We start from the raw sequence: 14,663 nt of genomic DNA on the forward strand, positions 1-14,663 counted from the left end.
ATCACCTTTATCCCATGATGAAACATCATCTGTATCCAGCCAATTACCCCACTCTTTCAAACTGTCCCGGTCACTGCTCCACCCCCTCTGCAGAGCCGGGGAGGGCTGCAGACTACCACATGCTTCCTCCGATACATGTAGAGTCGCCAGCCGCTTCTTTTCACCTGACAGTGAGGAGTTTAGCCAGGGGGATGTAGCACATGGAGGATCACGCTATTCCCCCCAGTTCCCCCTCCCCCCTGAACAGGCGCCTCGACTGACCAGAGAAGGTGCTAGTGCAGCGACCAGGACACATACCCACATCTGGCTTCCCACCCACAGACACAGTCAATTGTGTCTGTAGGGATGCCCGAACAAAACACGGGGATTCGAACTGGCGATCCCCATGTTGGTATGCAATGGAATAGACTGCTATGCTATCCGGACGCCCCTTGATGAAGCATCCATATCCTGATGGGAGCGGTCTCTTCCAGGATAACAATGCCCCCCATCCACAGGGCACGAGGGGTCACTGAATAGTTTGATGAGGATGAAATGATGTAAATCATATGCTATGGCCTTCATAGTCACCAGATCTCAACTCAGTTGAGCACCTATGGGAGATTTTGATCCGACCAGACAGCGCTCTCCACCACTATCATTAAAACATCAAATGAGGGGATATCTCTTGGAAGAATGTTGTTCATTTGACCAGTAGAGCTCATAGACTTGTAGAATCTATGACAAGGAGCACTGAAGCTGTTCTGGAAGCTCGTAGTGGCCCAAAATCTCACTAAGACACTTCATGTTGGTTTTTTCTTTAATTTGTAACCTGTCTGTATATATAGAGATAATGTTGAAAATCATGATTGTTTCCCTTTCATGTTTGATTGATGAGGAACCTAGGGTAAGGGAAAGAGGGCTCTGCCAACCTCTTCACAGGGAATATGGAAACGCTGGACTTGAAAAAGAAGAAAGGTAAGAGAGGACATTGCATAGCCCCTCTCCTTCACTCTGTAGAAGACAAGACTGCTCACACTTGCTTTAACTGAAGGGGTCAAACCAAGTCATATGGGAAAAGGGAAAACAATAAGAAGCATTAAACAACACACATTGCACTCACAACTGTTACGTTTGCAACAAATGAAAACCTATTAGAAACATTATTTTCATACATGACTGTATGCCTGTCACATTAATTCATTAGAATACATTGCGTGCACACAAAACTTAATGAAAATGGGTTAATCTGAGTGTCCATAATGTCCAACAGGGATGTATGGCTTTGATTGTGTAACGGAAACCCACTTTACAATGTGTCACTCTTCACTACAATGGTGGCAATAGTTCTGATTTCTTAAATCACAGTATGTACGTCTAAATGTGTACACCTCCAGTTTTCCAGTATAACATTCCCAAATAAAGAGTGTGATTGGTTAGACTTAAATAGGTATAACATGCAGGGCACAATATTTCAACCATGAAAAATAAACATGTTTTATTGTATAATATCATACAGCAACATTAAATGCCAAGGTTTTTGAAGATTGTTAAGGGGCTCAGCTGAAGCTCCAATAAGGAAGTGCCACTTTTTGATGGTTTACAATTTTTATTTTATTTACCATTTATCCATTTTTTTTTATTAAACTGAGACTGAACTGTAAGAATGTGAAGTTAAATGAGATGTGATATGTATTTTTTTAAGTCCATAGATTTACTGAAATAAGTTAACCTCCTCCCCAACTAAAAGAGTTTCTTCCGGGTCTACAAACGTTTCGTAGTAACTCATGCAATAATATATTTACTGAAAGACTTCTATCTTTCGGTGCACTGTTAATACTTTGGAAATCAAATCATGCATCAAATGCATGTTTGATATTCAAACTTGCTCAATCAAAGACAGGTTTAACTAAACATGCATTCATGTTTTTACAAAACAGAGATAACACGCAGCAGCTTGGACAGGTGAGCTATATTTATACTAGCAGCATATAGCATACACGGTGTAAACCCCTACCCTGTCCATCACCTCCCATTCTGCAGAGGACAAATCTGACCCCCCCTCCCCCCAACACACACACACACACACACACACACACACACACACACACACACACACACACACACACCATTTCCCCTTTCTCCAGTCATCTTATTTCCATTCAATACCTAAGCTACTTTTTTATCTCTTTTGATGAACGTGGTGAATCTTACCATGATACCAATACTCCCCCACATGCGTGTGCTATGTCCGGTTCTGGTCACAGACAGAGGTGAAGGGTTGAGGGTTACTATAAACCTTGGTCCATGAACAGAGGTCATGCTGTTTTGTTCGAGCCTAAGATGATTTACAATCCCTTAGAAATGCTCACAATGCAGAGGACATCCTTGCTTTTCTTGCTCCCACAAAGTACAATTCATTAGCAACATTTAACAAAGTTATTTCTATCATCTGTCAATCAAAAGGGTCACATAATATCATGGGCAGCTGTAAATAAATGAGTGATAGGGCCCTTATATGCTCTTACAATACACTTAACACTTGCAGACCGATTGAATATATTTATAACTGTCATAACTTTTAAATGATAGTTAATAAATTATTTATATTGCAGCAAAAACACGTAAAATTAAAAAACAAAAACAAAATGAAATTATAGTTTAACCTGATGGTTGGTTAAGTTAAGGCACAAAGTCCTAAATGTCTTTATGCATGCTCAAAAACCCAGGTAAGAAAATCAAAGAAAGTTGAATCAGTTCACCTGGATACAATGTTTATTGACAGAAACGTTTCATCACTTAAATCAGTGATGAAACATGTCTGTCAATAAACATTGTATACAGATGAACTGATTCAACTTTCTTTGAAAGTCCTAAATGATTAAGGTCAGGGCAAATATTTTGCTGTAATCAATCTAGTCTGGTCAATGCTATTAGAAAGAGTTTAAGATTAGATTTAAAAGAAACGAAGAAAGCAACAACCCAAGCCATACTGAATAAGATAATGATCAATATTTTTAAGCCATTTGCTAATGTTAGCAAGTGTGTTGTAAGAGCTTATAAATGTTATATTACTCCTTTACTAACATCTATTTACAGCTTCTCATTATGAAGTGTATTATCAAAAGCAGTCAATAGTCAAATTATTTTATCTCCAAATATAATTTTCTTTTCAAAAGGAAATCAATACTAGGCCAGCCATATAACGTCAAACCTGTTAAATCTAAGAGAAGAGAAATGCTTCCACACAACCTTGCTGAGTTTAATACACTTCGGTCAACACAGACCAACAAGAGAGACTGAAATCATTTTACCTGGAACCAGGGTAGGATACTCTTTTAATGTATATTTTTTTGACAACTGAATAGTGATAATGACTTTTGTCTCTGCCATCTGAAATAATGATTCTAAATGAGATTAGGATGTTTCAACACAACCCCACCAGATGCAACTCGTAGCGCAGCTAAAACTTGTTGGAAAATGAGAATTTGGGATTATTTGGAATCCAATGCTAGGATTGGCACTTGTGTCATGGATCATTTACCGGACTGACTGGAGAAAGTGGCCAATTCATCTCCCTGGATCTCTTGAGTCTCTCTTGCTTGCCTATAACTGGTTTTAAATGCTCCTTTAGACTTGAAGACAGAGGAGTGGTGGGATCAGATGACGACACCCGAGGGACTACCCGAACCTCCTTTGAATTCCTTAAAATACCCCTTAAAGTCAACGGGACAAGGCTAGTTAGATTGAAGGCAGCACTTACAGTAATTCGATGTGGTTGCACATGGCAGGGAGCACACGACTGATTGTTTTCTCTAAGAAGACCAGCTCCTCTCATTACTGCAAGTTAATGTCTGTTCATAATGAGTATTATTTACACATTTTACTGGGTTGTCTCCGGTGTTACACATTAGATCAACGGGAGTTGACAGCTATTACACAGGGTAGAGGTTAAACCTCGCGACACACGGGGATTGTTTGGCAAATAGGGCACCTTCAAATGGATGCTGCTAGACCTTGTAAAAAAAACTCCATTTTTATAAGTGTCTCATTCAGCCTGAAGACCAACACTTGTATTTGAAAAGGGGGGCTCCAGAATTTGATGTTAATAAGAAATTTAAGGATACAAAAAATCCCCCATAATACCCAAGGAATGATGATGATTATATGCATGTCACAGATACCTAAGTAGATTTTTTTTTCTTTTGCCTCAATGCTTATAGAATATAGAAATTATAACCTTATATATATAAATATATACATACAATTTAATGGCTATACAATTCAAACTGTAAATTCGTTAAAATTTTTATGTAACGGTTCTCCATTTTGATTCTTGAGCTCTTTGTCGTAATGCATCCGATACAAATACTTTATACTCTTGTAATCTTTATTTGTGCTTATGTGAAGTCCTTCGAGCTCACACTGGTAACAACGCAGTGCCAGAAAGCACCACGTTTCTGTTTCCTCTCAGCGTACATCATTTCACTGTCTTACTTTCATTTTGATTTGCGCTAAACCAAAAGGCCATGTATTCAATTCACCTCTTAAGTGAAAAAAATGTATATTTGTACAGTATGTACTGTAAGTACTGTTGTTTTTTAATAAAACTTTTGATGGTGACTCAGTAGAGTTCAGCTTAGTTTTATGGTTTATTAATATATTCAAATTGTGCATCTGAAATTTTTGTCAGGTAAAATGAGAACAACATTAAAGGATAGGGTCACTTTCTTTGAACCCAGACTTCATTAAAATGTTGTCGGATCCATTTCAGAATGGTACAAAAAAACAACTTCGCTGATCACTTAATTACTGAGAAACTTAACACTTTGTTGGAGCTTCTCACTGGGCTTTAATACAGTCTAAAGGGGCAAGTATTAAAAACTGCATTAAGCTCCGGGTGGCGTGGCGGTCTATTCCGTTGCCTACCAACACGGGCATCGCCGGTTCGAATCCCCGTGTTACCTCCGGCTTGGTCGGGCGTCCCTACAGACCCAATTGGCCGTGTGCGGGTAGGAAGCTGGATGTGGGTATGTGTCCTGGTCGCTGCACTTAGCGCCTCCTCTGATCAGTCAGGGCGCCAGTTGGGCGGGGGCGGAGAATATCGTGATCCTCCCACGCGCTACGTTCCCCTGGTGAAACTCCTCACTGTCAGGTGAAAAGCAGCGGCTGGCGACTCCACATGTATCGGAGAGGCATGTGGTAGTCTGCAGTCCTGCCCGGATCAGCAGAGAGGGTGGAGCAGCAACCGGGACGGCTCCGAAGAGTGGGGTAACTGGCCAAATTCAATTGGAAGAAAATAAAAAAAAAATAATATATATATATATATATATATATATATATATATACACACACAGACACACACGCACACACACACACACACTCAGCACTCAATGTACATATTATCCTATATGAAAACAATACAGTGTCATACTCATCATGAGGCAACAACATTTCCCTACACTGTTTAATGATGCTAAATAGTTTTATACAAGACTAATTTCCTTGGTTCCCGTAACGTGCCTATAAACTCCACAGTAGACCGGTTAAGTTTTACACACTCGAACTGCTTTAATCACCCGTCGCCACTTGTGTACGTCATATGTACTCGCCTGTAATTTAAAGTGACCACACCATAACTCTACGTTCCCGCTCTTCTAGACGTAACACAAAACACATTACAGCAACACAAACAGCGGCTATGTTGCGTAACTTGAGTGGCACAGATCCCTGAACACAACAGCATGAGTGGGGTACAGCACATGACAGGAACCTGACAAACTCACACGCCTGGAAAAGATGACACGCTTGAGCCGACTCACCAGGCGTTTGTCTATCGGTGTTGAAAGCATGCCTGTCCATAATGATGTGTTTTTTGCAGCCAATCACAATTCAGCAAACTTTTCCAGCAGAACCTCTGGATCTTCGTGACTTCCTCCGTCTTCGTGAATGAATGATTCCGATTGTTCAACAGCCTCAACTGTTTGAACGCTGCTCATTCACCTCCACCCTACCTGACACCCGTCTGGATCGGCTCATACTGCAGGAGGATTTGTGCTCTTTGATTTTTAATACAGCCGATAAGGTGTACCTTTTCTTTTCTTTTTAATTTCCCGCCTTTTTCTCCCCAATTGTATCCGGCCAAGTACCTCACTCTTCCGAGCCGTCCTGGTCACTCTCCACCCCCTCTGCCGATCTGGAGAGGGCTGCAGACTACCACATGCTTCCTCGGATACATGTGGAGTCGCCAGCCGCTTCTTTCACCTGACAGTGAGGAGTTTCACCAGGGGGACGCAGCGCGCGGGAGGATCACGCTATCCCCCCCCACCTCCACCCCCCTGAACCGGCGCCCCAACCGACCAGAGGAGGCGCTAGTGCAGCAACCAGGACACATACCCACATCCGGCTTCCCACCGGCAGACACAGCCAATTCTGTCTGTATAGGGACGCCCCACCAAGCCGGAGGTAGCACGCGGATTCGAACTGGCGATCCCTGCTGGTAGGCAACGGAATACGCCACCCGGACGCCCGATAAGGCGTACTTTAAAGTAGACTGGTATCAAAAGACCCAAGCATGAATGTAAAACCCATTGTGTCTTGAGACAAATGGGTATGGCAGCTGATGACCCCACAGAGCTGCACCTGATCAGCAAAAACCAAGACACTCTGGTTGCAGCAGGCTGAAGCTACATAACATTGGAGATTGGAGGATTGGAAAAACATTACCTGGTCTGCTGAATTCTGGTCCCTGTTGTTATGTGCTTATGGGGAGCCTGAGCTATGAGAGAAACCACATGAGTTCACGCATCCATCATGCAACCTGTCAGTAAAGCAGGATGCTGATGGCAGTGCAATGATATGGGTTTAAATGGCATACACTGGGCCCTTTGATAAAGATGGAGCTGCGTTTGAATGGCAAAGGATATCTGAGCGTCGTTGCCAATCAGATTCCTCTCTTTGTAGCAGAAGTTGCCATCTGCAAATGAGTTCTTTCAACTGGATAATGCCCTTTGATTATCTCCAAGTGGTTTTACAGAAATGACAACGAATTCAATAGAGCGAGCTCGAAGCAGAGTAGCCAAGTCAATGCAATTGTGGGACACATTCCAGTCAGCATGGGCCAGCAGTCCTAACTGCTTTAATGCCTTGTTGACTCCATCCATGTACATAAGATTTTGTGTTATATAAGTACGCGATCTCATACGACGGTCCTTTTTCATCATAAAATGCTAGACGCATCTGCATGTGTTGCTCGTACACAGAGGACATGCACACAAGACACGCAATGCCACTCAAGTCACTATGCAACACTACGTTTGACAACAATCACATCTGCTGCAAGCAGACCATTGAAAACAACTGGAGAAAAAAAAGAAGATGCAGGCCCATTAAAAGGAGCCTTGTATGTGATAACGGCCTAATCTTGGAAAAGCTAGAAGCAATTTGGCAACATAATACTATGAAGAAATATATATTGGTCTTTTGTTAAACTATACTTTCCTCTGCAAATCTCTGCAAACATTTATCGTGATGAAAAATGTGAATCAGTTTGACCTGCCAGTGTCCAGTAAATGCAGCTTAATGTCGCAAAATGAGAAGCTCCATGTTGGTCAATAATTTTGTGCTATGCACAGTTTTTGCTTCAAAATGGCACTTGAAACGAACATCCTATGAAATGAACAAGTAAATCAAACTTTAATTTTACCAAATTTACTCTGAACTTTTGTATCGACCTTAGTGGGAGAACTTAGAAAAGGTTAAAGCTGCAAACTGAAATTGTGTTGTTCTGTAGCAGGAGCATAATTCAAAGGCTTGTAATTAACTTGGACCCTTATTTGAATTTTCTTGCACACTCAAATACCTCATACTGCTCCACAAGACCCTTATTGTATGTAGACCTACAGTATTTGCAGCCACGGCTGCCATTTCAAAGTGGCACATTGGAAGAGAAAGCAAAAGAGAAAACTAGATAGACATTTAGGTGTGTATGCTTTTTCTGTGGTTGGATGAGTTGTTTAATTTCTCAAGACCACGGATTTCTCAAGTTCAACAAAGATTCAAAGTAAATGACATGATAAAATTCAAACACCCAAGACAGTTGACAATAATACAGACAGTTCTGAGCCAACGACTTTAAGTTTTTCCTCATGTCTACTTGTTAAATCATTTACATGACTCACATAACTTAGTAGGTACTGTATCATGTCATACATAAATCACTGGCAGAGAGCAAAAACAACACTGACCCTGTGTCAATAATATATGCAAAGAACTCACTGAACATTTCTGCACAGCTTGGTGGCTGAAAAAAAGAAGAATTCTGTTTAATCCCTTTGGGTAATACTCCAAAACCCAGCCTTCATACACGGGAGCTCTGGAAAGCCTGAGGTACAAAGGTGGTCTTTATTCCACATCTGGATCTCTATTGACCCTGAAACTGATTCACCAGCTATTTGGTAAAAGATCAGCATTCATAGTGCAGAAGTAGATAATGTCATCACCAGATGAGGTTTGGTTGATTTTTCAACCACTCGTCCGTTTTAGACTATCCTATGAAAGAAAAATAAACGGCATTGGTTAGCCAGTTCCTAGATCCATTATGAAGCAAATGCTGAACTCTACTGGTGAATGCCTGTTATTACACAGCAAAAAAAAAGCTCAAGTCAGATGCATGTTTCTCAAAGCATGTTCATGTTCTTCTCAAAGGTTAGACATATTTCATAGTACTTAGAATAAAGACTCTGTAATACTATCTGATTTAATTTAGGGGAAAATACATACACACAAACATAAAACGTGAAGCTCTGCTTGTCAAACTGTGGCACGTCAAGGTTTCCTAAGAGATTAGATAGGGAAAGGTCATGAGGATCATGATTTCTACAGCATATCGTCAATAGCCTCTGAAGAAGGCTAGGCCTTTAAAAAAGGCTTAAAACTGTCTTGAATCTGAGAAATGCAGTGTGAGGATAAATAACATGACAAAATGTGTCTCAACAACCATCACATAACATTCAAGATTGCAGAGAAATCTTAAATGAAAACTCCTGTATAACTTAACCTAAGCCATATTTTTTTACCGGATCAATGGGTTACACAATCATTTAATGATTCAATGCTGAGCATGCTTGCATCATCCGACTGCCGGGCACCAAGCTGCGATATAATCCCTCTGGAGCAATCACGCTTGCCAAAAAAAGTCCACTAAAAGAGCTCTTTTTTGGCACTGACACACTGACATGTTCGCTATGTTTCGAGAGGAGTCCAAACGCTTCGGCCACGATATCTACCATGACATTATATAGATGTCAATACATCTCTAACCCGGAGCCGGAGTCTTGCTCTGTAAACTCACAAGGAGTTGTTGCAGGATGACAACAGTGGTAAGTGTGAGAGAGTTGGAGAGAAGTGTAAAAACCAAAATGCTGCAAATGTCTATCCCCAGGCTGACTAAAGGCACCAGGATTGTCTTTCATGATGGAAGATGTATTCAGACACTTCTCAATATATTCTGAGCCGGTTCATGCCAAGAAAAAAAAAGACTCTTAATGGACTTTATTTGGTGAACATTATCACCCCTAAGGATTGCATTGCAGCTTGGTGCTCAGCAGTCGGCTGACTCCAGCTTACTCAATACTGAATCAATTTAAAAAGAAATAAATCTGCTATGCATTGCACTGTCTCCTAAAGAAAATAGGGTGTAGGCCTGTTGCCATCCCACTGTCTAGAGTAAAAAAATAAAATAGGTGCTGATTTTGCTTTAGCGGCTAGATCACAAGACAGTGAGTGCTTCCAGGTGCTTTACTGGTCACAAATTAGCATTCCTACAATTCTTACAGGAGATCTCACAGTTATGAGCCCTGCTTTTGCTTCTCGATAGTTCATTATTCCACCATAGAGCTGTCTGCAAATATCATGACAACTCCACAGTAATAAGGGAGACGGCAAAGTTGGCTTGAGCACAACCCTATGATTTCAAACAGGTTTGTTTTTCTGTTTTTCCAAATAGCCGTTTGCATTAATTTACTAAAGTATATCTCCTCATCCGCTGCCAGATCTACCACATGGGCAACTGGGCACATGCCCAGGGGCCCCTGAGCACAAAAGGGCCCTCCGCAATGGGAGAAAAAAAAGTATGCATTTATTTCTTATGTTGAGATCCACAGAAATGACACAAAACTTGACCAATTCTCTTGGTCTCGATAATTATCCAATCAGAATGAAATAAAACTTGTTTCCAAGAACATTAAGTCTCATGATTGATTGTTTTATTGGTGAGATGGCTGGGCAAGTCGTGACTGGGGAGCAAGCCGTAATGCTAATGGCTACAGGCGTAATTTATGGGGGGGTCAGGGGGGACATGTCCCCCCCCAAAAATATATCATGAATGATAATGTTAACTCCCTCGCCAAAAAAGGTAAAATAACAACACAGACAGTCGAACTACTTAAAATGTCATTCATACTTGTTTTCTAACTATTTCATACACCCCTATGCTTGGACCATACCGTTTTAACCTTGCCACTGGGATTGCCGACCTCGTTGCTGTCTTGCAGTTGCTCCTGACAACCAGGAGACCGGAGCATGAATGATCGTGTAAGCAAGTGTAAGTAACGTAGCTAGCCAGCTTGCTTGTCTAGCCCAGTACACCACCCTCTCTTACCTTTGGGGTTTCTGAGTTAGATTTTCTTACGTATTTCCGGATGAATTATAGCCTTATCTAGTTTATAACTTGTGTTTGGGGTTATCAGTTCAGACCCCCTCACGAACTAGCTAGCTAGCTAGCTAGCGCTTGCTAACAGTAGCCCCTAGACGTTTATGTTAGCTTAAATGAACTTGAACTGATAATTTCGGGCACATGAGATAACATAATAGGTACATCTACAAACCAATTTGTGCCAAGGGTATTGTATTAGTTCAAATGCATCTACTTTCATTCACAGAGTCAAAATGAGCAAGAGGAAAGTAACAGAAGATATCCGGTGCTTTTTTGGTGCAAAAAAGATGAGAGAATTACCTAGAAAGTTGTTTTTCTTTTACATAAATAAGACATTTCCAAAATAAATTGATGTAGAAAAAGAGCAAATTATTGCATGCAAATTCACCAGAATGCAGGAAATTAAACGTGTGATTGTAGAGCCGAAGGAACGGAGAAGACCGTAGGTTCACACTTTAGCCGTGTAGGCAACTTTCTTTAATCTCTGGGAGGCATTGACGCGGGCCTGTGGAGGTCGGCCTGAGGAGCAGAAGAGGCAGCGCGGGCCTCCACGGGGGGAGGAGGTGGAGCCGGGGGACGACCGCGACGAGGAGGTTGGGCTAACTCCAACGGCTGCGTCAAGTCCAGGTGTGCGGGTTTAACTCGGTTCACTGAAACATGCTCGACCGTGCCCCCAAAATCCACCACCAGGTGCTTAGTTCCCCATTCCAGGACGTGGAAGGGGCCGTCATAAGGGGGTTGCAGAGGGGGCGGTGTGCGTCGTGACGGATGAACACGTAGTCCGCTGACTGCAGACCTGGGGGCACCTGGGACACCGGAGCGCCGTGTTGGACGGTAGGGACGGGTGTGAAAGCTCTGACCCCGTCCAGCAAGGAGGCTCGTTGGTCCACAGCTGACCAGGGACGCGTTGCGTTGAGCATGAAATCGCCTGGGACTCACAGTGGCGTGCCGTACACCAGCTCCGCAGAGGAGGCTTGTAGGTCTTCCTTCGGGGCGGTCCGCAGGCCCAGCATGACCCATGGGAGCTTGTCGACCCAGTTGCAGTCCTTGAGAGTAGCCCGAAGCGCAGCCTTCATGGACCGGTGGAAGCGCTCACATAGGCCGTTCGCCTGAGGGTGGTAGGCGGTAGTGCGGTGAAGCTGGACGCCCAGAGCCTCACCCACAGCATTCCATAGCTCTGAGGTAAACTGTGGCCCGCGGTCAGATGAAAGGTCGGAAGGCGTACCGAAACGTGAGACCCACGACCCAATAAAAGCCCGGGCCACATCAGCAGACGTCATGGATGCCAGGGGAACAGCTTCAGGCCAGCGCGTAGTCCTGTCCACCACAGTGAAGAAGTAGGTGAACCCATGGGAGGGGGGTAGGGGACCAACCAGGTCGACGTGGACATGGTCAAATCGTCTTTCCGGCACTGCGAAGCATTCCAGGGGCGCCTTAATGTGGCGGTGTATCTTAGCCCGCTGACAGGCAACACACGAGTCAGCCCACGCTTTCACGTCTCTCTTAAGTCCCTCCCACACAAAGTTAGCAGAGGTCAGGCGCACGGATGGCTTACCGCCTGGATGAGAGAGGCCGTGCACAGCTTCAAACACGGGGCATCTCCAGCTGTCCGGCACGATGGGCCTGGGCTGTCCTGTGGAGACGTCACACAGGAGGGTGACACCTGTGTCGCTGAAAGGAACGTCCTGCAGGCGGAGCCCCGTGTCGGAGGTCCGGAGACGGAGGATGCTCGGGTCCGTGGCCTGGTCAGCGGCCATCTGTGCATAGTCCAGGCCTAGGTGGACCACTCCAATCACTGCCCTAGAGAGGCAGTCAGCTACCTGGTTAGACTTACCAGCGACGTGCTGGATGTCGGTAGTGAATTCCGAAATGTAGGAGAGTTGTCGCTGCTGGCGAGCAGACCATGGCTCGGCCGTCTTGGACATGGCAAACGTGAGGGGCTTGTGGTCCACGTATGCAGTAAACTCGCGGCCCTCTAGCAGGAACCGGAAATGCCGGACGGCGAGCCAGAGACCAAGGAGTTCCCTGTCAAAAGTACTATACTTGCGCTCTCGGGGTGTAAGCTGGCGACTGAAAAAGGCCAAAGGCTGCCAAGCCCCCCCATCCACTTCTCGTGAACCGCACCAACAGCATAGTCCGATGCATCCGTGGTTATGGAAATAGGCGCTGTAGGTGAAGGATGCGCTAGCAGGGTAGCCTGGGAGAGCGCAGCTTTAGTCTCGGTGAACGCACGGTCCCGCTCTGCTGTCCAGTCGACCGCCTGGTTGGGGGACTTGCCTTTCAGCGCCTCGTACAGTGGCCGGATGATAAAGGCGGCTCGGGGAATGAAGCGGTGGTAGAATGTCACCATCCCGATGAACTCCCTGAGCGCACGAGCTGTTTGGGGGCGCGGAAAGGCCGCCACCGCTTCCACCTTTGAGGGCAGAGGGACCGCCCCGTCCCCAGTGATGCGGTGCCCGAGGAAATCAATGGCCGTCAGCCCGAACCGGCACTTCACCGGGTTGACGATCAGCCCATGCTGGCTGAGGCGTGTGAAGAGGGTGTGAAGATGGGACAGGTGTTCTTCCTCGGAGGCGCTGGCGATGAGTATGTCGTCCAAATAGACGAAGATGAAAGGAAGGCCACGGAGCACTGAATCCATCAGCCGCTGAAAGGACTGGGCCGCGTTTTTGAGTCCAAATGGCATTCGTAGGAATTCAAACAGGCCGAATGGGGTAGTCACCGCTGTCTTGGGGATGTCCGAGGGGTGCACGGGAACTTGATGATAACCACGGACCAGGTCGACTTTTGAGAAGACGCGTTTGCCAGACAGGTTTGCAGAAAAGTCCTGGATATGCGGGACAGGATAGCGGTCGGGCGTGGTGGCGTCATTTAGTCGGCGGTAGTCCCCGCATGGGCACCAACCTCCATCAGGCTTAGCGACGATGTGGAGTGGGGACGCCCACGGGCTGTCAGAGCGGCGGATGATCCCCATGCGTTCCAGGTGCTCGAACTCAGACTTGGCAATGGCGAGTTTGGCGGGGTCGAGACGCCTGGCTCTGGCGTAGACCGGGGGCCCCTTCGTAGCAATGTGATGCTCCACCCCATGCTTAGCGGTGGGTGCAGAGAAGGTAGGCTGGGTGAGGTCAGGGAACTCAGCGAGGAGGCGGTTGAACTTGTCTGCCTCTGAGAGAGAGTTGGCTAGACCTGCATAGGCCGCTTCCCTCCACGTACATGCGAAGGAGGAGAAGGTTAAGGCATCGACCAGACGGCTGTTCTGAATGTCCACTAGCAAACCGTAAGCGCACAAAAAATCAGCTCCGAGGAGGGGAAGCGTTACATTGGCCATGACGAACTCCCACGTGAAACGTTGTCCACCAAAACACAGTTCTACAGACCGCACGCCGTAGGTGTGGATAGGGCTGCCGTCAGCCGTCGGCCCCCAGTTGGCTCCCCGCCCATGATGTCGACGTCAGTAGCAGGGAGCACGCTTCTCTGTGCGCCCGTGTCACAGAGAAATCGCCGACCGGAGATGGTGTCGAGGATGAAGAGTAGCCTGCCTCATATCGCCAACACTCATGGCCACGACTGAGTGTTGGCCCTCTCGTTTCCCGTCGGCCTGTAGTTGCAGGGGGAACGGCACCGTTTAGCTTTCGCACCAAATCGAGCGTGGTACATACAGAGTCCAGAGGGCTTGTAGCGGTCTGACGCTGTGGCGCCACCGTCGGGCCACGCCCGCGATGTCGGCGGGGGGGGCCAGTGAAGGTAGGAGGCAGCACCCCGGCATGGGAGGAACGTTGTGTAGCGACGAAGAATCGGTCAGCCTCCTTTGCCAGCTTACGGGGATCAGTGATGGTGGAGTTAGCGAGCGCAGTCTGGACGTGGGGCGGCATGTTGCGCAGAAACAGCTCCATAAACAGGAAACATGGCTTTTCTTGACCCAGTAGATTTAACATCCTGCTCATTAGCTCCGATGGTTTGCCATCTCCCA

At 45.5% G+C, this 14,663-nt stretch overlaps 1 long non-coding RNA gene across 1 annotated transcript; it reads left to right on the forward strand.

Moving 5' to 3' along the window:
• The first annotated feature begins 9,338 nt into the window (after positions 1–9,338).
• LOC130116482 (uncharacterized) lies at positions 9,339–10,997 on the forward strand. The gene is made up of 3 exons (XR_008810580.1): positions 9,339–9,359; positions 10,533–10,582; positions 10,920–10,997. It is a non-coding gene; the product is annotated as an uncharacterized LOC130116482 (long non-coding RNA).
• Positions 10,998–14,663: the final 3,666 nt, after the last annotated feature.

The sequence above is a fragment of the Lampris incognitus genome, chromosome 8 (genome assembly GCF_029633865.1).
Source record: "Lampris incognitus isolate fLamInc1 chromosome 8, fLamInc1.hap2, whole genome shotgun sequence".
In the NCBI taxonomy this organism is placed as follows: domain Eukaryota; kingdom Metazoa; phylum Chordata; class Actinopteri; order Lampriformes; family Lampridae; genus Lampris; species Lampris incognitus.